At 42.3% G+C, this 21,303-nt stretch overlaps 1 long non-coding RNA gene and 27 other non-coding genes across 28 annotated transcripts in view; 14 read left to right on the forward strand and 14 right to left on the reverse strand.

Moving 5' to 3' along the window:
- The window catches only part of LOC139754260 (uncharacterized), a 452,598-nt gene that overhangs the window by 333,270 nt on the left and 98,025 nt on the right, over window positions 1-21,303 (reverse strand). The gene's annotated exons all lie outside the window — the stretch shown is intronic.
- TRNAD-GUC (transfer RNA aspartic acid (anticodon GUC)) lies at window positions 622-693 on the reverse strand. Its single transcript has one exon. It is a non-coding gene; the product is annotated as a tRNA-Asp (tRNA).
- TRNAG-GCC (transfer RNA glycine (anticodon GCC)) lies at window positions 2,718-2,788 on the forward strand. The gene has a single exon. It is a non-coding gene; the product is annotated as a tRNA-Gly (tRNA).
- On the forward strand, window positions 6,001-6,072 carry TRNAD-GUC (transfer RNA aspartic acid (anticodon GUC)). The gene has a single exon. It is a non-coding gene; the product is annotated as a tRNA-Asp (tRNA).
- On the reverse strand, window positions 6,326-6,397 carry TRNAD-GUC (transfer RNA aspartic acid (anticodon GUC)). The gene has a single exon. It is a non-coding gene; the product is annotated as a tRNA-Asp (tRNA).
- Window positions 7,444-7,515, forward strand: TRNAD-GUC (transfer RNA aspartic acid (anticodon GUC)). The gene has a single exon. It is a non-coding gene; the product is annotated as a tRNA-Asp (tRNA).
- On the reverse strand, window positions 7,766-7,837 carry TRNAD-GUC (transfer RNA aspartic acid (anticodon GUC)). The gene has a single exon. It is a non-coding gene; the product is annotated as a tRNA-Asp (tRNA).
- On the forward strand, window positions 8,584-8,655 carry TRNAD-GUC (transfer RNA aspartic acid (anticodon GUC)). Its single transcript has one exon. It is a non-coding gene; the product is annotated as a tRNA-Asp (tRNA).
- TRNAD-GUC (transfer RNA aspartic acid (anticodon GUC)) lies at window positions 8,905-8,976 on the reverse strand. The gene has a single exon. It is a non-coding gene; the product is annotated as a tRNA-Asp (tRNA).
- Window positions 9,724-9,795, forward strand: TRNAD-GUC (transfer RNA aspartic acid (anticodon GUC)). The gene has a single exon. It is a non-coding gene; the product is annotated as a tRNA-Asp (tRNA).
- On the reverse strand, window positions 10,039-10,110 carry TRNAD-GUC (transfer RNA aspartic acid (anticodon GUC)). The gene has a single exon. It is a non-coding gene; the product is annotated as a tRNA-Asp (tRNA).
- Window positions 10,932-11,003, forward strand: TRNAD-GUC (transfer RNA aspartic acid (anticodon GUC)). Its single transcript has one exon. It is a non-coding gene; the product is annotated as a tRNA-Asp (tRNA).
- Window positions 11,236-11,307, reverse strand: TRNAD-GUC (transfer RNA aspartic acid (anticodon GUC)). The gene has a single exon. It is a non-coding gene; the product is annotated as a tRNA-Asp (tRNA).
- On the forward strand, window positions 12,054-12,125 carry TRNAD-GUC (transfer RNA aspartic acid (anticodon GUC)). The gene has a single exon. It is a non-coding gene; the product is annotated as a tRNA-Asp (tRNA).
- On the reverse strand, window positions 12,376-12,447 carry TRNAD-GUC (transfer RNA aspartic acid (anticodon GUC)). The gene has a single exon. It is a non-coding gene; the product is annotated as a tRNA-Asp (tRNA).
- On the forward strand, window positions 13,194-13,265 carry TRNAD-GUC (transfer RNA aspartic acid (anticodon GUC)). Its single transcript has one exon. It is a non-coding gene; the product is annotated as a tRNA-Asp (tRNA).
- TRNAD-GUC (transfer RNA aspartic acid (anticodon GUC)) lies at window positions 13,516-13,587 on the reverse strand. Its single transcript has one exon. It is a non-coding gene; the product is annotated as a tRNA-Asp (tRNA).
- Window positions 14,399-14,470, forward strand: TRNAD-GUC (transfer RNA aspartic acid (anticodon GUC)). The gene has a single exon. It is a non-coding gene; the product is annotated as a tRNA-Asp (tRNA).
- TRNAD-GUC (transfer RNA aspartic acid (anticodon GUC)) lies at window positions 14,721-14,792 on the reverse strand. Its single transcript has one exon. It is a non-coding gene; the product is annotated as a tRNA-Asp (tRNA).
- TRNAD-GUC (transfer RNA aspartic acid (anticodon GUC)) lies at window positions 15,539-15,610 on the forward strand. The gene has a single exon. It is a non-coding gene; the product is annotated as a tRNA-Asp (tRNA).
- Window positions 15,860-15,931, reverse strand: TRNAD-GUC (transfer RNA aspartic acid (anticodon GUC)). Its single transcript has one exon. It is a non-coding gene; the product is annotated as a tRNA-Asp (tRNA).
- Window positions 16,678-16,749, forward strand: TRNAD-GUC (transfer RNA aspartic acid (anticodon GUC)). Its single transcript has one exon. It is a non-coding gene; the product is annotated as a tRNA-Asp (tRNA).
- TRNAD-GUC (transfer RNA aspartic acid (anticodon GUC)) lies at window positions 17,000-17,071 on the reverse strand. The gene has a single exon. It is a non-coding gene; the product is annotated as a tRNA-Asp (tRNA).
- On the forward strand, window positions 17,816-17,887 carry TRNAD-GUC (transfer RNA aspartic acid (anticodon GUC)). The gene has a single exon. It is a non-coding gene; the product is annotated as a tRNA-Asp (tRNA).
- Window positions 18,215-18,286, reverse strand: TRNAD-GUC (transfer RNA aspartic acid (anticodon GUC)). Its single transcript has one exon. It is a non-coding gene; the product is annotated as a tRNA-Asp (tRNA).
- TRNAD-GUC (transfer RNA aspartic acid (anticodon GUC)) lies at window positions 18,520-18,591 on the forward strand. The gene has a single exon. It is a non-coding gene; the product is annotated as a tRNA-Asp (tRNA).
- Window positions 18,858-18,929, reverse strand: TRNAD-GUC (transfer RNA aspartic acid (anticodon GUC)). Its single transcript has one exon. It is a non-coding gene; the product is annotated as a tRNA-Asp (tRNA).
- Window positions 19,369-19,439, forward strand: TRNAG-GCC (transfer RNA glycine (anticodon GCC)). Its single transcript has one exon. It is a non-coding gene; the product is annotated as a tRNA-Gly (tRNA).

Genomic DNA, 21,303 nt, shown 5'->3' on the forward strand with positions numbered 1-21,303 from the left:
AGACCGAGAAAAGAATGAAAGGAAGTCAAAGGCAGACAAACACAAGAGACAAACAGATGGAAATATATTCACCAAGATAGACGAAGCGCTTGTACACACATGCCCACCACACACAGTAGTAAAAACACGGTACACATATACACAAGGTTAAGAGGCGGGGGCGAAACTCTGTGATCCACACACACACACACACACACACACACAGGCTTCAGCAACATCAGTAGCGGCAACAAGCAACACAGAAATACCCATAACACGAGTGAAGAAAATTTCAAGTGGGAAGGAGTAGCTGGAGTAATATCTGGCGCTGATCAAGACTCTGTGTCATGTACACAGATACGGTGCGACATCAGCCTGACGACAATGAGACAAAAGAAGGGAGCTTCTCAAAGAATAATATACACTTCTCACGTTCCAGGGAGCTTCGCTGTGCACATTGCTCAACTGTTTTCTACAAATACCATTAGAAACTGCAAAATACTCTGAGCATGTATCAGTTTAAATATAGTGCAGTTCTGTACTGCTCATACGGTCCATAGATGCAGTTGTAGGCCACTTATCCCTATAAGTGATGCGATTAAACAACTGATGCCTGATACAGGTCAAGTGTAATAGAGTTGCCTCCCCGGCGGGGAATCGAACCCCGGTCTCCCGCGTGACAGGCGGGGATACTTACCACTATACTACCGAGGATGTGACTTTTAACTTATTCCTCTAGCAACACAATAATGTTTCTTCACATTCTAAAGTCTTCCTTCATTCGTAATGTGTTACCCTGGTTTATTGGTGTGAATCCACGACTTTCATTATACTTGAAGGAAATTCATTCAGCCCCACATGGGTATAAGAATGTATTTCACTACAAACATCTTGGTCACAAACAGGAACCATCAACAGGCACATGCTGTCCTAATGCCCCATCCCCAACACACGCTGTTACCTGAGGGCGCGTGAAGGTGTTACTTGAGGCTGCGTGAAGGTGTTAGTTGCTTGAGGGCGCGTGAAGGTGTTACTTGAGGGCGCGTGAAGGTGTTACTTGAGAGCGCGTGAAGAGTAGCATCTTTCAGTTAGTACACAAAGCCTCACACAAGGTCATTCACACTCATACATGAGGCAGAATGTCTGATGCATCTCACAGTTACAGATATGTACCGTGTTTTCTCACACTTGATGTACGACACGCGTATGATTCTTCCAACAGCTCCACGTACTAACTTACAGACACCTGCACTCCCAGAGACAATGGACGATCATTTTATTTTTTTTTAATGGGGTAGTTAAAGAAGATAGTGAAAGGATCGGACAGGTGAAGGTAAAGTTCTCAAATGGGAGAGAGAGAGTTAGAAATATTAGATCTACGATGTAGGTTTTGTGGAGTGTGTGGTAAAGCATTCTGGAAACATGTTTTGGGCAACTCATCTATATACCTCCGACACACTGACGAAGCTGTAGTCACGATGCTGTTCCTCGTTAGTTAAGGGAGAAGGAAGGACAAACAGCCAAGCAAAAAAATTATTCACTGTGTACAATGATGGATGGAGGATTGTTCCCCAAGTGCTCCGAGGGGCCATGGGAACGAAGGATGTTCCATCCATGTACTGCTCTCAAAGTCTCTGATATGTTTATAGGATACATCATCTTAATCTATATCCTTTGCCACACTGCCTTACTGCCTTTGTTGCTTCAACAAAATATGTACCAATAGGTTTGATTTTTAATCGTCCACGTTCTTCTTTGATGTTTGTGTAACATGGACACCTTTCGTCTGTGACGAAGTGAGGAGGCCTGTCTTATATCCTCTGGAGGTTTAGATACGGGTCTAGGTTAAGGTATGATCATGGCTTTCACCAGATGTAATTTGTGGCTCTCCAAAAAGTGCCAGAACCTATATAGACTAATCAGAGCCTTTATATTTTTTCCTTGTGTGGTTCTTTTGCTGATCTGATCTATCATCAAGCCTCGCCATGTTAGTCTGTGACCCAGGATTCTGCATCTCTTTTTTTTTAGCGAGTTATCCCATTTCCCTCTTAAATGTCGTGGATTTTATCTTTCCCAGTGCCAATATGGTGAATTACATACGTCTGTTTCGCCTCGTCATCTTTATCAAAAAGGAACAAGCCGGAACCCTCCGGTTTTATCATAAGCGTACACTAGACATGCGTTGTTCGAAACTACTTTTGAGACATCACAAACAAAAGAAGTCCATACACTTGATTCCAACAGGAGGAGGGATGTCGGCTGTATAGATAATGAATACTGTCGACAATGGGACACTGCCTAGTAGAACCCTGACAGAGCCAGTTTCTGTTACGCCGCCGAACAGTCGATGATTTTTTTCGGGGCACGGTTAAAAAAAAAAACTTACTCCGTAGACTTTTGGTGATGTCTGGCTCGCTAGACTGAAGTAAGAGTGTATAAAGGCCGATAATTATTCATCCATTTTTTGATCTTACCTCGCTCCAATTTTTTATCTCTTTGCTGACACACCTACCATTAACGCACAGACAAATGTGTTTTTGGATCTTATCTCGCTCCACTTTTTTTATCTCCTTGCTGACACACCTACCATTAACGCATAGGCAAATGTGCCGGGATTCTGAAATCAAAAACGGAGGAGGAGGATCGCAGTTTTAAAAGGTGGATGATTGAATCAGTGTACAACACACTGTAGTAATATTTCACAGTGTCTTACAGTGAATTCTAGTGTTCGAAAGGGAGCATCGGTGGTTCAGTGGTAGAATTCTCGCCTGCCACGCGGGAGGCCCGGGTTCAATTCCCGGCCGATGCAATTTCATACTTTATTACTATCTGTACATATTGAATATACCTGGTGACTTTTGCATCATATGTGCAGGTGTTGCCACGCGAATCCTGTCATTTTCAAGCCATTCTTACCTGTTAAGTCTATAGAATTATTCTGTCATGTCAACGACTTCTCCACTTATAAGTAATTACCTTTTTAAATCATTCTTCAGTTTACAGAGAGCGTTTCTGATTACTTTGCCGTTGCCTGAAGGTGCCCAGTGAACGCTCTGGCCTCGAGAAAGCCAGTGTTATAATTCCCTTCATTAAAATTAGCCTTCATAGAGCTGTTTAAGCTGAGGAACTCTCCGCAGAGAACCTCAGTGGCTGCAACAAGCACTGGCTACAAAAATCAATACACTAACAACGACGAAGAAACCGAGATTACGAACTAATCGGATATATCCACTGATAACTACAGCTCAAAACTGCACCGCTCGTACTGTCATCAAACCATACTTCCACAACCAAAGGTCACCAATACAAAGGTGTTAAACGAGTACAATTTCAGATCATCAGAGACAACGTCACCTACATAGAGTGCAAGGATGAGAAAAAGCTAATTGTCTATGATATGAACACCAAGGTCAGTAACTTGATTAGGAAAAACTTGTAGAATCAATGTAACCTACACATGTTCATGTCAAGATGAAGACTGTAGGCATCATAACATGGACTGCATTTATATCATGTCCTGGGAGACTAGAAATACACCCGAATGAGTGAGTTCTACAAAGCAGTATAATCACTAGAAAAAAATTTAAAAAGACAAAAATAAACACCAAAATGTGAATTATCATTTAACGAGTAACTATCCAGAGTGAGGTGTGCTGAGGGAATAGTTACAATGAACAATGCGAGTATATTTGAACTGAACGACGAGTCAAAAGTGTTGTTACAGTAGAAGAAAAGATGAGCAAAGAACAAAACAATATGAGAAGTACTCTCTTAGTCTAAGACACACCACAGCCCCAACATCAATGCAGTGTAATGGGGAGCCACTACCGGGAAGCAGCGAAATATCTAGGAGACAGAAAATATTGAGGAACCTCGAGACATACAAGGCTCAAAAGTCCCTACAAAACTCCTCTCAGGTGGTCCACGTATGTGAAGATACACCCGACAGACCGCTTCATATGCTCAAGGTATTCCTGAAAAAAAAAAAGTGAAGTATCGAAGATAATGATGGAAAACGTCACACTTTTCTTTAAGGAAATAAGAAAAGCGCTGGTCTCCCTGACGAGTGTGGTGTGCGAGATACTGGAGAAGATAATCGAAGATAATGGATGACCTCCAGCAGCAGAGGAGAAACTCTAAGTGAGAGATAACACTGTTACAACGGAGAGAGATCATGCGTGATGAACCCCTTAGATTTCCATGAGAGCGAGTTTTGTTTTAGATAATAGAGAAGGCTGTACCTGGAGTGCCAGAAAGCATTTGACCCTGTCACATAGAAGGGCGATAAAGAAACTGGAATAAGGGGATGACTACTTCAATGGACATTAGATTATCTTAGCAAAAGTAGATCAAAGGACACATGTCCTAGGTGCCTTCTCGAATTGGGTTGAGGTCAACATTGGCGTGCCCCAGGGTTGGGTCCTGGGATCACTGGTCATCTTGATCTCTCTTAAAGCCTTGCTACGAGGGTTGGATCTCTACGTGAACATGTTTGTGGGTGATTCATAGGGGAATTACAGCGAGAGGAGGACCGCGACAATTCACGAAATTAAGCAAGAAACTTGTCGAAAATGATGGAAAGAAGTACAGGTTGAGCATGTCTTATCTAAAAATCCTAAGTGCTCCTAAATCCGAAACCTTTTGAGCAAAGACGTGACATTTTAAGTGCAAAAGTCCACACCTAAGCACATTTTTTCATTACTGTTAAGTAATTATGTGAGCGAATAAGAAAGAAGATGCTTGCTTATCAGCAGAATATATATTCAGAGTCTGGGATGAAGGTGATGCCAAACAGACAGATTGTCCATATGGGCGGCTGAAGTTGTTACGGGAACGTTTGATGCGCAAAGTTATTAAAATAATGCAGTAATTACCTTCAAACTATATGTATAAGGTTTATGAGAAACATATGATTTTGAGCTTAGACTTGGGTGCCATCCACAATATATATATATATATATATATATATATATATATATATATATATATATATATATATATATATATTCGAAAAATTCGAAAAACTTCTGGTCCAAGAACGGATACTCAACTTGTACTTTTGTAGTGCCAGAGGATGAATAAAGCGAATCATGTTAGACTGAGCATGAACACCACCCTTCAGACAAGTGGAATAATGTTACGTTACTTGGCTCTGTATGTGTATGTGTGTGTGTGTGTATATAAATACATGAGTGAAAATATGGATACATATTTACAAAGAAGATAATAGGCAGGGCAACACGAGTAAAATTCTCTCCACGAAACACATGAATAGTGGCCATACACGAGATCAACAGCTCGAATAAGAAATACGTATGAAATTGATCATCTGTGTAGATACATCACAGGAATACACACACATCTCCCTGGAACCTATAGTGAGGCGGGAGGGAGATAACACGGGGTCATCAGATTAAAGGCTGAAGCTGTTAGGTACTGTGGACTGGGTATGAAGCCGAGGGGAAGCGATTGAGCCACCAAGACCATATAGTACAGCCTAGATTTCTAAGAAACGTGTGTACCGAACGATTCTCTGGATGGGTGCGTAAGCAGATGACTATGATCACACACCCTCATGTACGCGTCATTAATCTCGGTATTACTGGGAGCTTTACACTCTTAGCACACCCCCTTATAAAGAGTTATTTTCCATGTCTTTGCTCTGTGTATATATATCCATACACACAAAAACACAAGAAATAGGCAGGTATGAATTCACTGGTCAGTCCAAAAGGTAGATGAACAGGTGCGTTGCCTGTGGGCCGACTGCCACCGAAAGGACTTTAATTGGAGTCATGGCCATGGGAGGGGATGCTTCTCGATGGTTGGGATCAATAAACAAGGTGTTCGTATTATATACCTTATTGCATATGCGCGGTGGTCAATGAATTTTCTTATGCACAGTGCGAACGCCTTGGATTCAGATCAATGAATAAAGATAAAAGACTCCGAATATAAGAGTGAAGACTTTCAAACCTATCCCAATATCATATTGCTATAGGAATGAGCTCATTAACCACATCCTCGGTAGTATAGTGGTTAGTATCCCCGCCTGTCACGCGGGAGACCGGGGTTCGATTCCCCGCCGGGGAGATACCTATTTTAAACTTGTCCTGTACCAGGTAAAACCTGTTTGAGCAGTGGTTGAACATGCAGCTGTGTGGCTGCGTCTTGTTAACAGGACATCGCTATAAATACGTAACTGAAAATTCTTGACGACTACCTCTCAAATTATCATCATGTAGCTATGTCCTGGTTACACACGCAGGAACATGTTCACTCATCGCTAAAGAGCTGTCATCCAACACAGCTGGTACCTGGTACAGGACGAGTGTAAATAAAGTATCTCCCCGGCGGGGAATCGAACCCCGGTCTCCCGCGTGACAGGCGGGGATACTAACCACTATACTACCGAGGATGTGGTTAATGTGCTCAGTCCGTTAGGAAGATAACTTTTAAACACGTTTTCATATTCTCATTCATATATCTGAAGTCTTTTATCCTGCTTCATTAATCTGAATCTACCGCGTTCACACTTTATGCATAAGATATTCATCGAACACCACGCATATGCAAAAGGTTATATGATACACTAATTTTTCTCATTGATCCCAACCATCAAGAAGCACTATACTGCCGAAGATGTGGTTAATGTGCTTATTCTTTTAGCAACATATTTCAACACCTTTTAAAGTCATCACTTTTATATCAAGAGTCTTTTATCTTCATCAAGTGATCGATTCCACGACGGTCACACTTAATATAGACACTTATGGACCACCACGTTTCATTCTATAATCACCTGTACACTGTTTTCTTCCTCCCACTTCACTATAAGTTCCAGGAAGGTGTGTATTCGTGCGATGTATTTGGATAGAAACAGAGGATCAATTCCATATGTATTTCTTGTTCGAGCGATCGACTCCGTGTATGGCTACTATCGATAATCTTTGTTCCCAAATGTATGACTCTGGTGAGGGATTAGGGACGATATAAACTCTCAATGCATACACATTCGTGCAGTAGATTTGCTAATGTATATTTACATTAGGGTCTGTCTCATTTGATTCCCAATGGAAGATGAACAGGTGCGTTGCCTGTGGGCCGACTGCCGCCCAAAGGACTTGAACACAAGTCATGGCCAAGGGAGAGAATGCGACATTAGATTGGGTTAAGAACATTGAGGTTGTGATCGTCGCCCCTCACTCTTATCGCTTCCACCCAGTGACAAAGTTCAAGGCCTCTAACCTTACCCTTACTCAGTATTCTCGGTTCAGATGCCATTATTGTTGCCCTTCTCTGGATATTGTGATAGTTGTCTTTGCTTCTTGTAATGTAATGAATAATCTTGAGAATCATATTCTAGGTTTTGCCAAATATTTCGCTATTGTCAAACATGAGTGAGGAATTGAACACATTATGAAATTCTAATATCTTCTCAGGGGAGTGAACCCATTAACCACATCCTCGGTAGTATAGTGGTTAGTATCCCCGCCTGTCACGCGGGAGACCGGGGTTCGATTCCCCGCCGGGGAGATATATCATTTTAACCAATTGTGCATTAGGTATAAGGTGTTTAAGCGGTGGGTGAACATTCATTTTGTGGTTAAGCCTCTTAGGTAGGACATAGCTAGAAATACGTAACTGAAAATTCTTGACAATTTTCTGTTTTGATAACATTCTGTAGGCATATCCTGGTGACGCGCAGCTACATTTTCACTCATCGCTAAAGAACTGTCATCCAACGCAGCTGATACCTGGCAAAAGACAGGTGTAAAAGAATTATCTCCCCGGCGGGGAATCGAACCCCGGTCTCCCGCGTGACAGGCGGGGATACTAACCACTATACTACCGAGGATGTGGTTAATGTGTTCATTCCTCTAGCAACATATTTCAACACGATTAATAGTATTTACATTTATATCTTGAGTCGTTTATCCTTATCTGTTGATCCGAATCCACGACGTTCACTCTTTATATAAGACACGTATTGAACACCGCGCTTCATCCTATCATCGCCTGCGCACCGTGTTTTCTGCCTCCCGCTTCACTGTAGGTTCCAGGAAGATGTGTATTCGTGCGATGTATTTGGATAGAAACAGATGATCAATTCCATATGTATTTATTGTTCGAGCGATCGACTCCGTGTATGGCTACTATCGCTACTCTTTGTTCCCTAATGTAGGACTCAGGTGAGAGATTAGGGACGATATAAACTCCCAATGCATAAAGGCTCATGCAGCATATGTATCATGAGAGAGTATTGTCATTAGGGTCTGTTTTATTTGAAATTCCCAATGGGTGATGAACAGGTGCATTGCCTTTGGGCCGACAGCACTGCAAAGTACTTGAACACGGGTGGGCGTGTGAGTGAATCATGGCCAGGGGCGAGAATGCTTCTTTACAGTTGGGATCCATGACCAAAATTTTTGTATCATATAACCTATTGCATATGCGTGGTGTTCGATGAATATCCTATACATAAAGTGTGAACGCGGTAGATTCAGATTAGTGAAGCAGGATAGAAGACTAAAGATATATGAATGAAAATATGGAAACGTGGTTAAAAGTTAACTTCCTAAAGGACTGTGCACATTAACCACATCCTCGGTAGTATAGTGGTTAGTATCCCCGCCTGTCACGCGGGAGACCGGGGTTCGATTCCCCGCCGGGGAGATATATCCTTTTAACCAAGTATGCATAAGGTATAAAGAGTTTAAGTGGTGGGTGAACATGCATTTTGTGGTTGAGCTGTTTAAGTAGGACAGCTAGAAATACATTACAGAAAATTCTTGACAATTGTCTATTTAGATAACATTCTGTAAGTATATCCTGGTGACAAGCGCAGCTACATTTTCTCTCACCGCTAAAGAGCTGTCATCCAACGCAGCTGGTACCTTCAAATGACAAATGTAAAGGAATTATCTCCCCGGCGGGGAATCGAACCCCGGTCTCCCGCGTGACAGGCGGGGATACTAACCACTATACTACCGAGGATGTGGTTAATGTGCTCAGTCCTTTAGGAAGTTAACTTTTAACCACGTTTCCATATATTCATTCATATATCTGAAGTCTTCTATCCTGCTTCACTAATCTGAATCTACCGCGTTCACACTTTATGTATAGGATATTCATCGAACACCACGCATATGCAATAGGTTATATGATACAAAAACTTTGGTCATTGATCACAGCCATTTAGAAGCATTCTCGCCCCTGGCCATGATTCACTCACAGGCCCACCTGTGTTCAAGTCCTTTGCGTTTCTGTCGGCCCAAAGGCAATGCACCTGTTCATCAACCATTGGGCATCTCAAATAAAACAGACCCTAATGTGAATATTCTCTCATGATAAATATGCTGCATGAGCTTCTATGCATTGGGAGTTTATATCGTCCCTAACCTCTTGCCCGAGTCCTACATTAGGGAACTAAGAGTAGCTGATAGTAGCCATACACGGAGTCGAACGCTCGAACAAGAAATACATATGGAATTGATCCTCTGTTTCTATCCAAATACATCGCACAAATACACATCTTCCTGGAACCTATAGTGAAGCGGGAGGCAGAAAACACGGTGCGCAGCCGATGATAGGATGAAGCGCGGTGTTCAATACGTGTCTTATATAAAGTGTGAACGTCGTGGATTCGGATCAACAGATAAGGATAAAAGACTCTAGATATAAATGTGAATACTATAAATCGTGTTGAAATATGTTGCTAGAGGAATGAGCACATTAACCACATCCTCGGTAGTATAGTGGTTAGTATCCCCGCCTGTCACGCGGGAGACCGGGGTTCGATTCCCCGCCGGGGAGATAGCTTATTTACACCTGTCCTGTACCAGGTACCAGCTGGTTGGATAACAGCTCTTTATCGACTAATGAACATGTAGCTGCGTCACCAGGATATAACTACATGATGTTATTTAGAGAGTTGTCAAGAATTTTCATTTACGTATTTTGTCTATGTCTTATTGACGCGGCTCAATCACACAGGAGCATGTTCAACCACCGCTTAAAGAATTTGTACCTTATACAGGATAGGCTTAAAAGAAGGATCTCCCCGGCGGGGAATCGAACCCCGGTCTCCCGCGTGACAGGCGGGGATACTAACCACTATACTACCGAGGATGTGGTTAATGGGTTCATTCCTCTAAGAAGATATTAGAATTTCATAATGTGTTCAATTCCTCACTCATGTTTGAAAATAGCGAAATATTTGGCAAAACCTAGAATATGATTCTCAAGATTATTCATTACATTACAAGAAGCAAAGACAACTATCACAATATCCAGAGAAGGGCAACAATAATGGCATCTGAACCGAGAAAACTGAGTAAGGGTAAGGTTAGAGGCTTTGAATTTTGTCACTGGGTGGAAGCGATAAGAGTGAGGGGTGACGATCCAAACCACAATGTTCTTAACCCTATCTAATGACGCATTCTCTCCCCTGGTCATGACTTGTGTTCAAGTCCTTTGGGCGGCAGTCGGCCCACAGGCAACGCACCTGTTCATCTTCCATTGGGAATCAAATGAGACAGACCCTAATGTAAATATACATTAGCAAATATACTGCACGAATGTGTATGCATTGAGAGTTTATATCGTCCCTAATCCCTCACCAGAGTCATACATTTGGGAACAAAGATTATCGATAGTAGCCATACACGGAGTCGATCGCTCGAACAAGAAATACATATGGAATTGATCCTCTGTTTCTATCCAAATACATCGCACGAATACACATCTTCCTGGAACCTATAGTGAAGCGGGAGGAAGAAAAGAGTGTACAGGTGATTATAGAATGAAACGTGGTGGTCCATAAGTGTCTATATTAAGTGTGACCGTCGTGGAATCGATCACTTGATGAAGATAAAAGACTCTTGATATAAAAGTGATGACTTTAAAAGGTGTTGAAATATGTTGCTAGAAGAATAAGCACATGAACCACATCCTCGGTAGTATAGTGGTTAGTATCCCCGCCTGTCACGCGGGAGACCGGGGTTCGATTCCCCGCCGGGGAGATAATTCCTTTACACTTGTCATTTGAAGGTACCAGCTGCGTTGGATGACAGCTCTTTAGCGGTGAGAGAAAATGTAGCGGCGCTTGTCACCAGTATATACTTTCAGAATTGTCGAGAATTTTCAGTAATGTATTTCTAGCTGTCCTACTTAAGCAGCTCAACCACAAAATGAATGTTCACCCACCACTTAAACTCTTTATACCTTATGCATTCTTGGTTAAAAAAAATATATCTCCCCGGCGGGGAATCGAACCCCGGTCTCCCGCGTGACAGGCGGGGATACTAACCACTATACTACCGAGGATGTGGTTAATGTGCTCAGTCCTTTAGGAAGTTAACTTTTAACCACGTTTCCATATTTTCATTCATATATCTGAAGTCATCTATCCTGCTTCACTAATCTGAATCTACCGCGTTCACACTTTATGTATAGGATATTCATCGAACACCACGCATATGCAATAGGTTATACGATACAAAAACTTTGGTCATTGATCACAGCCATTTAGAAGCATTCTCGCCCCTGGCCATGATTCACTCACAGGCCCACCCGTGTTTAAGTACTTTGCGTTGCTGTTGGCCCAAAGCCAATGCACCTGTTCATCAACCATTATGAATCTCAAATAAAACAGACCATAATGTCAATATTCTCTCATGATAAATATGCTGCATGAGTCTTTACGCACTGGGAGTTTATATCGTCCCTAACCTCTTGCCAGAGTACTACATTAGGGAACAAAGAGTAGCGATAATAGCCATTCACGGAGTCGATCGCTCGAACAAGAAATACATATGGAATTGATCATCTGTTTCTATCCAAATACATCGCGCGAATACACATCTTCCTGGAACCTACAGTGAAGCGAGAGGCAGAAAACATGGTGCGCAGCCGATGATAGGATGAAGCGCGGTGTTCAATACGTGTCTTATATAAAGAGTGAACGTCGTGGATTCGGATAAACAGATAAGGATAAAAGACTCTAGATATAAATGTGAATACTATAAATCGTGTTGAAATATGTTGCTAGAGGAATGAGCACATTAACTACATCCTCGGTAGTATAGTGGTTAGTATCCCCGCCTGTCACGCGGGAGACCTGGGTTCGATTCCCCGCCGGGGAGATAATTCTTTTACACCTGTCTTTTGCCAGGTATCAGCTGCGTTGGATGACAGTTCTTTAGCGATGAGTGAAAATGTAGCTGCGCGTCACCAGGATATGCCTACAGAATGTTACCAAAATAGACAATTGTAAAGAATTTTTAGTTACGTATTTCTAGCTATGTCCTACTTAAGAGGCTTAACCACAAAATGCATGTTCACCCACCGCTTAAACACCTTATACCTAATGCATAATTGGTTAAAATGATATATCTCCCCGGCGGGGAATCGAACCCCGGTCTCCCGCGTGACAGGCGGGGATACTAACCACTATACTACCGAGGATGTGGTTAATGTGCTCAGTCCTTTAGGAAGATAACTTTTAGCCACGTTTCCATACTCTCATTCATATATCTGAAGTCTTCCATCCTGCTTCACTTACCTGAATATACCGCGTTCACACTTTATGTATAAGATATTCATCGAACACCACGCATATGCAAAAGGTTATATGATACACTAATTTTTCTCATTGATCCCAACCATCAAGAAGCATTCTCGCCCCTGGCCATGATTCACTCACAGGCCCACCTGTGTTCAAGTCCTCTGCGTTTCTGTCGGCCCAAAGGCAATGCACCTGTTCATCACCCATTGGGCATCTCAAATAAAAGAGACCCTAATGTCAATATTCTCTCATGATACATATGCTGCATGAGTCTTTATGCATTGGGAGTTTATATCGTCCCTAACCTCTTGCCCGAGTCCTACATTAGGGAACTAAGAGTAGCGATAGTAGCCATACACGGAGTCGATCGCTCGAACAATAAATACATATGGAATTGATCCTCTGTTTCTATCCAAATACATCGCACGAATACACATCTTCCTGGAACCTATAGTGAAGCGGGAGGCAGAAAACACGGTGCGCAGCCGATGATAGGATGAAGCGCGGTGTTCACTACGTGTCTTATATAAAGTGTGAACGTCGTGGATTCGGATCAACAGATAAGGATAAAAGACTCTAGATATAAATGTAAATACTATAAATCGTGTTGAAATATGTTGCTAGAGGAATTAGCACATTAACCACATCCTCGGTAGTATAGTGGTTAGTATCCCCGCCTGTCACGCGGGAGACCGGGGTTCGATTCCCCGCCGGGGAGATAGCTTATTTACACCTATCCTGTACCATGTACCAACTGTGTTGGACAACAGCTCTTTATCGACTAATGAACATGTAGCTGCGTCACCAGGATATAACTACATGATGTTATTTAGAGAGAGAGAGTTGTCAAGAATCGTCAGTTACGTATTTTATCTATGTCTTATTGACGCGGCTCAATCACACAGCTGCATATTCAACCATCGCTTAAATAATTTGTACCTTATACAAGATAGTCATAAAAGAGCCATCTCCTCGGCGGGGAATCGAACCCCGGTCTCCCGCGTGACAGGCGGGGATACTAACCACTATACTACCGAGGATGTGGTTCATGTGCTTATTCTTCTAGCAACATATTTCAACTCCTTTTAAAGTCTTCGATTTTACATCAGGAGTCTTTTATCTTCATCAAGTGATTGATTGCACGACGGTCACACTTAATATAGACACTTATGGACCACCACGTTTCATTCTATAATGACCTGTACACCAAGTTTTCTGCCTCCCACATCACTATAGATTCCAGGAAGATGTGTAGTCCTTCGAAGTATTTGGAGAGATCAATTCCATATGTATTTCTTGTTCGAGCGATCGACTCCGTGTATGGCTACTATCGATAATCTTTGTTCCCAAATGTATGACTCTGTTGAGGAATTAGGGACGATATAAACTCCCAATGCATACAAATTCGTAAAACATATTTACTAATAGATATTTACATTAGGGTCTGTTTGAGATTCCCTATGGAAGATGAACAGTTGCGTTGCCTGTGGGCCGACTGCCGCCCAAAGGACTTGAACACAAGTCATGGCCAGGGGAGAGAATGCGTCATTAAATAGTGTTAAGAACATTGAGGTTTGGATCGTCGCCCCTCACTCTTATCGCTTCCACCCAGTGACAAAATTCAAAGCCTCTAACCTTACCTTTACTCAGTTTTCTCGGTTCAGATGCCATTATTGTTGCCCTTCTCTGGATATTGTGATAGTTGTCTTTGCTTCTTGTAATGTAATGAATAATCTTGAGAATCATATTCTAGGTTTTGCCAAATATTTCGCTGTTTTCAAATATGAGTGAGGAATTGAACACCTTATGAAATTCTAATATCTTCTCAGGGGAGTGAACCCATTAACCACATCCTCGGTAGTATAGTGGTTAGTATCCCCGCCTGTCACGCGGGAGACCGGGGTTCGATTCCCCGCCGGGGAGATATATCATTTCAACCAATTGTGCATTAGGTATAAGGTGTTTAAGCGGTGGGTGAACATTCATTTTGTGGTTAAGCCTCTTAGGTAGGACATAGCTAGAAATATGTAACTGAAAATTCTTGACAATTTTCTATTTTGATAACATTCTGTAGGCATATCCTGGTGACGCGCAGCTACATTTTCACTCATCGCTAAAGAACTGTCATCCAACGCAGCTGATACCTGGCAAAAGACAGGTGTAAAAGAATTATCTCCCCGGCGGGGAATCGAACCCCGGTCTCCCGCGTGACAGGCGGGGATACTAACCACTATACTACCGAGGACGTGGTTAATGTGTTCATTCCTCTAGCAACATATTTCAACACGATTTATAGTATTTACATTTATATCTTGAGTCGTTTATCCTTATCTGTTGATCCGAATCCACAACGTTCACACTTTATATAAGACACGTATTGAACACCGCGCTTCATCCTATCATCGGCTGCGCACCATGTTTTCTGCCTTCCGCTTCACTATAGATTCCAGGAAGATGTGTATTCGTGCGATGTATTTGGATAGAAACAGATGATCAATTCCATATGTATTTCTTGTTCGAGCGATCGACTCCGTGTATGGCTACTATCGCTCCTCTTTGTTCCCTAATGTAGGACTCAGGTGAGAGATTAGGGACGATTTAAACTCCCAATGCATAAAGACTCATGCAGCATATGTATCATGAGAGAATATTGACATTAGGGTCTGTTTTATATGAGATTCCCAATGGGTGATGAACAGGTGCATTGCCTTTGGGCCGACAGCACTGCAAAGTACTTGAACACGGGTGGGCGTGTGAGTGAATCATGGCCAGGGGCGAGAATGCTTCTTTACAGTTGGGATCCATGACCAAAATTTTTGTATCATATAACCTATTGCATATGCGTGGTGTTCGATGAATATCCTATACATAAAGTGCGAACGCGGTAGATTCAGATTAGTGAAGCAGGATAGAAGACTAAAGATATATGAATGAAAATATGGAAACGTGGTTAAAAGTTAACTTCCTAAAGGACTGTGCACATTAACCACATCCTCGGTAGTATAGTGGTTAGTATCCCCGCCTGTCACGCGGGAGACCGGGGTTCGATTCCCCGCCGGGGAGATATATCCTTTTAACCAAGTATGCATAAGGTATAAAGAGTTTAAGTGGTGGGTGAACATGCATTTTGTGGTTGAGCTGTTTAAGTAGGACAGCTAGAAATACATTACTGAAAATTCTTGACAATTGTCTATTTAGATAACATTCTGTAAGTATGTCCTGGTGACAAGCGCAGCTACATTTTCTCTCACCGCTAAAGAGCTGTCATCCAACGCAGCTGGTACCTTCAAATGACAAGTGTAAAGGAATTATCTCCCCGGCGGGGAATCGAACCCCGGTCTCCCGCGTGACAGGCGGGGATACTAACCACTATACTACCGATGATGTGGTTAATGTGCTCAGTCCTTTAGGAAGTTAACTTTTAACCACGTTTCCATATATTCATTCATATATCTGAAGTCTTCTATCCTGCTTCACTAATCTGAATCTACCGCGTTCACACTTTATGTATAGGATATTCATCGAACACCACGCATATGCAATAGGTTATATGATACAAAAACTTTGGTCATTGATCACAGCCATTTAGAAGCATTCTCGCCCCTGGCCATGATTCACTCACAGGCCCACCTGTGTTCAAGTCCTTTGCGTTTCTGTCGGCCCAAAGGCAATGCACCTGTTCATCACCCATTGGGAATCTCAAATAAAACAGACCATAATGTCAATATTCTCCCATGATACATATGCTGCATGAGTCTTTATGCATTGGGAGTTTAAACTGTCCCTAATCTCTCACCTGAGTCCTACATTAGGGAACAAAGAGTAGCGATAGTATCCATACACGGAGTCGATCGCTCGAATAAGAAATACATATGGAAATGATCATCTGTTTCTATCCAAATACATCGCACGAATACACATCTTCCTGGAATCTACAGTGAAGCGGGAGGCAGAAAACACGGTGCGCAGGCGATGATAGGATGAAGCGCGGTGTTCACTACGTGTCTTATATAAAGTGTGAACGTTGTGGATTCGGAGCGACAGATAAGGATAAAAGACTCTAGATATAAATGTAAATACTATAAATCGTGTTGAAATATGTTGCTAGAGGAATGAGCACATTAACTACATCCTTGGTAGTATAGTGGTTAGTATCCCCGCCTGTCACGCGGGAGACCGGGGTTCGATTCCCCGCCGGGGAGATAATTCTTTTACACCTGTCTTTTGCCAGGTATCAGCTGCGTTGGATGACAGTTCTTTAGCGATGAGTGAAAATGTAGCTGCGCGTCACCAGGATATGCCTACAGAATGTTATCAAAATAGACAATTGTCAAGAATTTTCAGTTACGTATTTCTAGCTATGTCCTACCTAAGAGGCTTAACCATAAAATGCATGTTCACCCACCGCTTAAACACCTTATACCTAATGCACAATTGGTTAAAAAGAAGGATCTCCCCGGCGGGGAATCGAACCCCGGTCTCCCGCGTGACAGGCAGGGATACTAACCACTATACTACCGAAGATGTGGTTAATAGGCTCAGTCCTTTAGGAAGATAACTTATAGCCACGTTTTCATATTTTCATTCATATATCTGAAGTCTTCCATCCTGCTTCACTTATCTGAATCTACCGCGTTCACACTTTGTTTAAGATATTCATCGAACACCACGCATATGTAAAAGGTTATATGATACACTAATTTTTCTCATTGATCCCAACCATCAAGAAGCATTCTCGCCCCTGGCCATGATTCACTCACAGGCCCACCCGTGTTCAAGTCCTCTGCGTTTCTGTCGGCCCAAAGGCAACGCACCTGTTCATCAACCACTGGGCATCTCAAATAAAACAGACCCTAATGTCAATATTCTCTCATGATACATATGCTGCATGAATCTTTATGGATTGGGAGTTTATATCGTCCCTAATCTCTCACCTGAGTCCTACATTAGGGAACAAAGAGTAGCGATAGTAACCATACACGGAGTCGATCGCTCGAACAAGAAATAAATATGGAATTGATCATCTGTTTCTATCCAAATACATCGCACGAATACACATCTTCCTGGAACCTATAGTGAAGCGTGAGGCAGAAAACACGGTGCGCAGACGATGATAGGAAGAAGCGCGGTGTTCAATACGTGTCTTATATAAAGTGTGAACGTCGTGGATTCGGATCAACAGACAAGGATAAAAGACTCTAGATATAAATGTGAATACTATAAATCGTGTTGAAATATGTTGTTAGAGGAATGAGCACATTAACCATATCCTCGGTAGTATAGTGGTTAGTATCCCCGCCTGTCACGCGGGAGACCGGGGTTCGATTCCCCGCCGGGGAGATAATTCTCTTACACATGTCCTGTGCCGGTCCCAGCTATGTTAGATTACAGCACTTCAGCGATAAGTGAACATATGTCTCCGTGTGTGTGGGCTCTGTCATCAGGACATAACTACACCATGTTATTTAATGACATAGTTGTCACTTCTTCACTAATGTATTTGTAACTATATCCTGTTTGCGCTGCTCAACCATACAGCTGTATGTTCATCCACCACTTAAACATCTTGAACCTAACACTGAATTGGTTTAAAAGATTTAAAAGGTTTAAAAGAACTGTCATCCAACGCAGCTGATACCTGGCAAAAGACAGGTGTAAAAGAATTATCTCCCCGGCGGGGAATTGAACCCCGGTCTCCCGCGTGACAGGCGGGGATACTAACCACTATACTACCGAGGATGTGGTTAATGTGCTCAGTCCTCTGAGAAGATATTAGAATTTCATTGTGTTCAATTCCTCACTCATGTTTGAAAATATATACCTCATAGCATATGTGCGGTGTTCAATGAATATCATATGTAGTGTGAACGTCGTGGGTTCAGATAAGAGAGTTTAAAAGACTCCATATGTAAGGTTGAGGACTTGGAAACGTGATGAAATTTCTTGCTAGAGGAATGAGCACATTAACCACATCCTCGGTAGTATAGTGGTTAGTATCCCCGCCTGTCACGCGGGAGACCGGGGTTCGATTCCCCGCCGGGGAGATATATATATATTTTACACATGTCCTGCACCAAGTGCCAGGTGTGCTGGATAACATCGTTTTAGCGATGAGTGAACATGTAGCTATCTGTGTGGACCATGTCACCAGAACATAGCTACATGATGTTATTTAAAGAGATAATTGTTACGAATTTTAGCTGTCTATTTGTAGCTATGTCCTGTTTAAGTGGCTTAACCACACAGCTGCATGTTCACCCACCGCTTAAACAGGTTTAAACCCGATACAAATTGGGTTTAAAACAGGTATCTCCCCGGCGGGGAATCGAACCCCGGTCTCCCGCGTGACAGGCGGGGATACTAACCACTATACTACCGAGGAAGCGGTCAACGTATCTATTCCTCTAGCGGCAAATGCAACTCGCCTGTCTATCCTCCCTGAAGGGGCTGGTCGATGAACGAGACCTGGTTCTCGTGTGGGCTTGAAGACACAATACATATTCCCTCTAACTGGGTAACTCTTTTATAAGGATGTGTGAATATTGATATCTATTTGATAACCCAGCTAGGGAATTTCATTCAGTACACAAAGCCTGATAATTTCATCAACACTCATCTACGAGACAAAGCTTAATGTTTTATATAAAGAAATCTACCTCAGTTATTCATAGGAGACAGTTATACAACAGGAAGATAATTCCTCTTGCTCTGTCACACTCAAACATCCGCATTCGAGAGAAAATTGACGCACCTGCACGCAAATGTGTTGAAACTTGCATGCCATACAATCCGATCTAGGTTCTCGCTTTAATTAAACAGTAGCATCGGTGGTTCAGTGGTAGAATTCTCGCCTGCCACGCGGGAGGCCCGGGTTCGATTCCCGGCCGATGCAGAGTTGAACTTTTAACCCCATCAAGACGCATTCACCATGTCACGTTTCTTCAGTACCACGTATATAAGAATTGCTTTATCAACTCAGTGATTTTCAAACAATATTGATCGAATGACAAAGTTCCCCCACTTCGTTCTTCGTTAGTTAAATAAGACGTATTCATCATGGCTGGTGCTCTATACGATCAATGAATATTCTCACCAACAAAGCGAGTTTATTCAAGATTCTACGGCGGAAGAACTGCTCGAGCTGGGAATCCTTCCGCCTGTCGTTTCCACGACTGTAACAGATACTCGGTAACATTGGACGCAATAACAACGACGTAAAGGCCCGGATAAAGTCATACTTTGACATATCCTTCACATCCCTAGCACCATCGACCATTGACGTTATCAGAGTACAATGAAACATTCTCAGAAGCAAACGACTCCTAACTATAGTGGCTAGAGAGGCAGAATACACGTGGAGTGCAGGAGATAAGCGGCCAAGGCAGCTAGGGACTGTGGACTGGATTAAGAAAGCGAGGGAAGCGATCGATCCGCTAAGACTATGAAACAGGAGTACTTGTCTGGTGTCCAGTTATCTTCACTGTGCACATTTTTGAGAGTTCTACCGTTGCTGTCAACAAGCCGAGAGCGAAAGTTTCTAAAACGATCCGTATGAATACATATCGTATAGCTATTTCCTTGTGACTCGATCCAATCCCACAACTGCATTTTCACTAATCGATAAAGAGCTGTTATCCAAAACGGCTTTATCTGTTGTACGTCTGGTATAAAAGAGGTAACTATAGCATCGAATCAAACCCCGGGCTCAAGCTTAATGGGCGGAGATACTTACCAATATACTACCGAAAATGGGGTTAATAGGTTCATTCCTCTAGCAAGAAGGTAATGTTTCTCCTCGTTGTAAAGTCCTCACTCGAATGTTAATTATTTCATCTAGTTTCATTGATCTGAATCTACGGAGTTCACACTCCGTATATAGAAATTCACTGACCACCACCCAAACGAAATAACATGTATAATACAAAGACTTTGGTCGTTAATTCCACATATCTACAAGCATACTTTTCCCGGGCCATTATTCACTCATAGGCTTGCTCAGGGTCTAAGTCCTTTGAGCGACAGTCGGCCCACAGAAAACCCACCTGTTCATCAACTATCGCCCCACAGACAACCCACCTGTTCATCCTCCCTTTCGGAGAGATCGATAAATGGCTAACGAGCTTTGGCTTAAGTCTGTATGTTTATGTATAACGAGAGTAAAGACATGATACATATATAAGATTCTACGACGGTGTAACAAGTGTAAAGTCCCCCATGACACAGAGTAATGAAAACCAACTTGTCTAAGGTTGTATGAACAGGGAGTTTCATTCGCCGCACAAAACCTTATATGATCTTCATTTCTGCGAAAGACGAAACTCATAATATATTCTAAAAGAAGATATGCAATATATTTTGTCAAACAAAAATATACAACATGCGAAATATTCGTCAAACACCTTTACGTGTTCCGCCACTCACAAGCATCTACACTTCCAGAGACAATGTGCAATCGCTGACGGAGATATACACACGAATGTGTTAGAACTCAAAAGTGTACAGTACACTCCAAGAATACTTTATGAAGTCATTTCGTGAACCCTAGACCTTCAGTGTGCCATCGGTGGTTCAGTGGTAGAATTCTCGCCTGTCACGCGGGAGACCCGGGTTGGATTCCCGGTAGATGCATTTTCTAACATATTTCTGCCATTCAAAGACATTAAAAGTCTCTTCCGCACAACATATGCAGTAGTTGCTCAAGAAAACCTAACTTTTAAACAGTTACTAAATACGGGTTGTAAGCGAATTTCTTTTAT

This window comes from Panulirus ornatus, chromosome 16, assembly GCF_036320965.1.
Source record: "Panulirus ornatus isolate Po-2019 chromosome 16, ASM3632096v1, whole genome shotgun sequence".
In the NCBI taxonomy this organism is placed as follows: domain Eukaryota; kingdom Metazoa; phylum Arthropoda; class Malacostraca; order Decapoda; family Palinuridae; genus Panulirus; species Panulirus ornatus.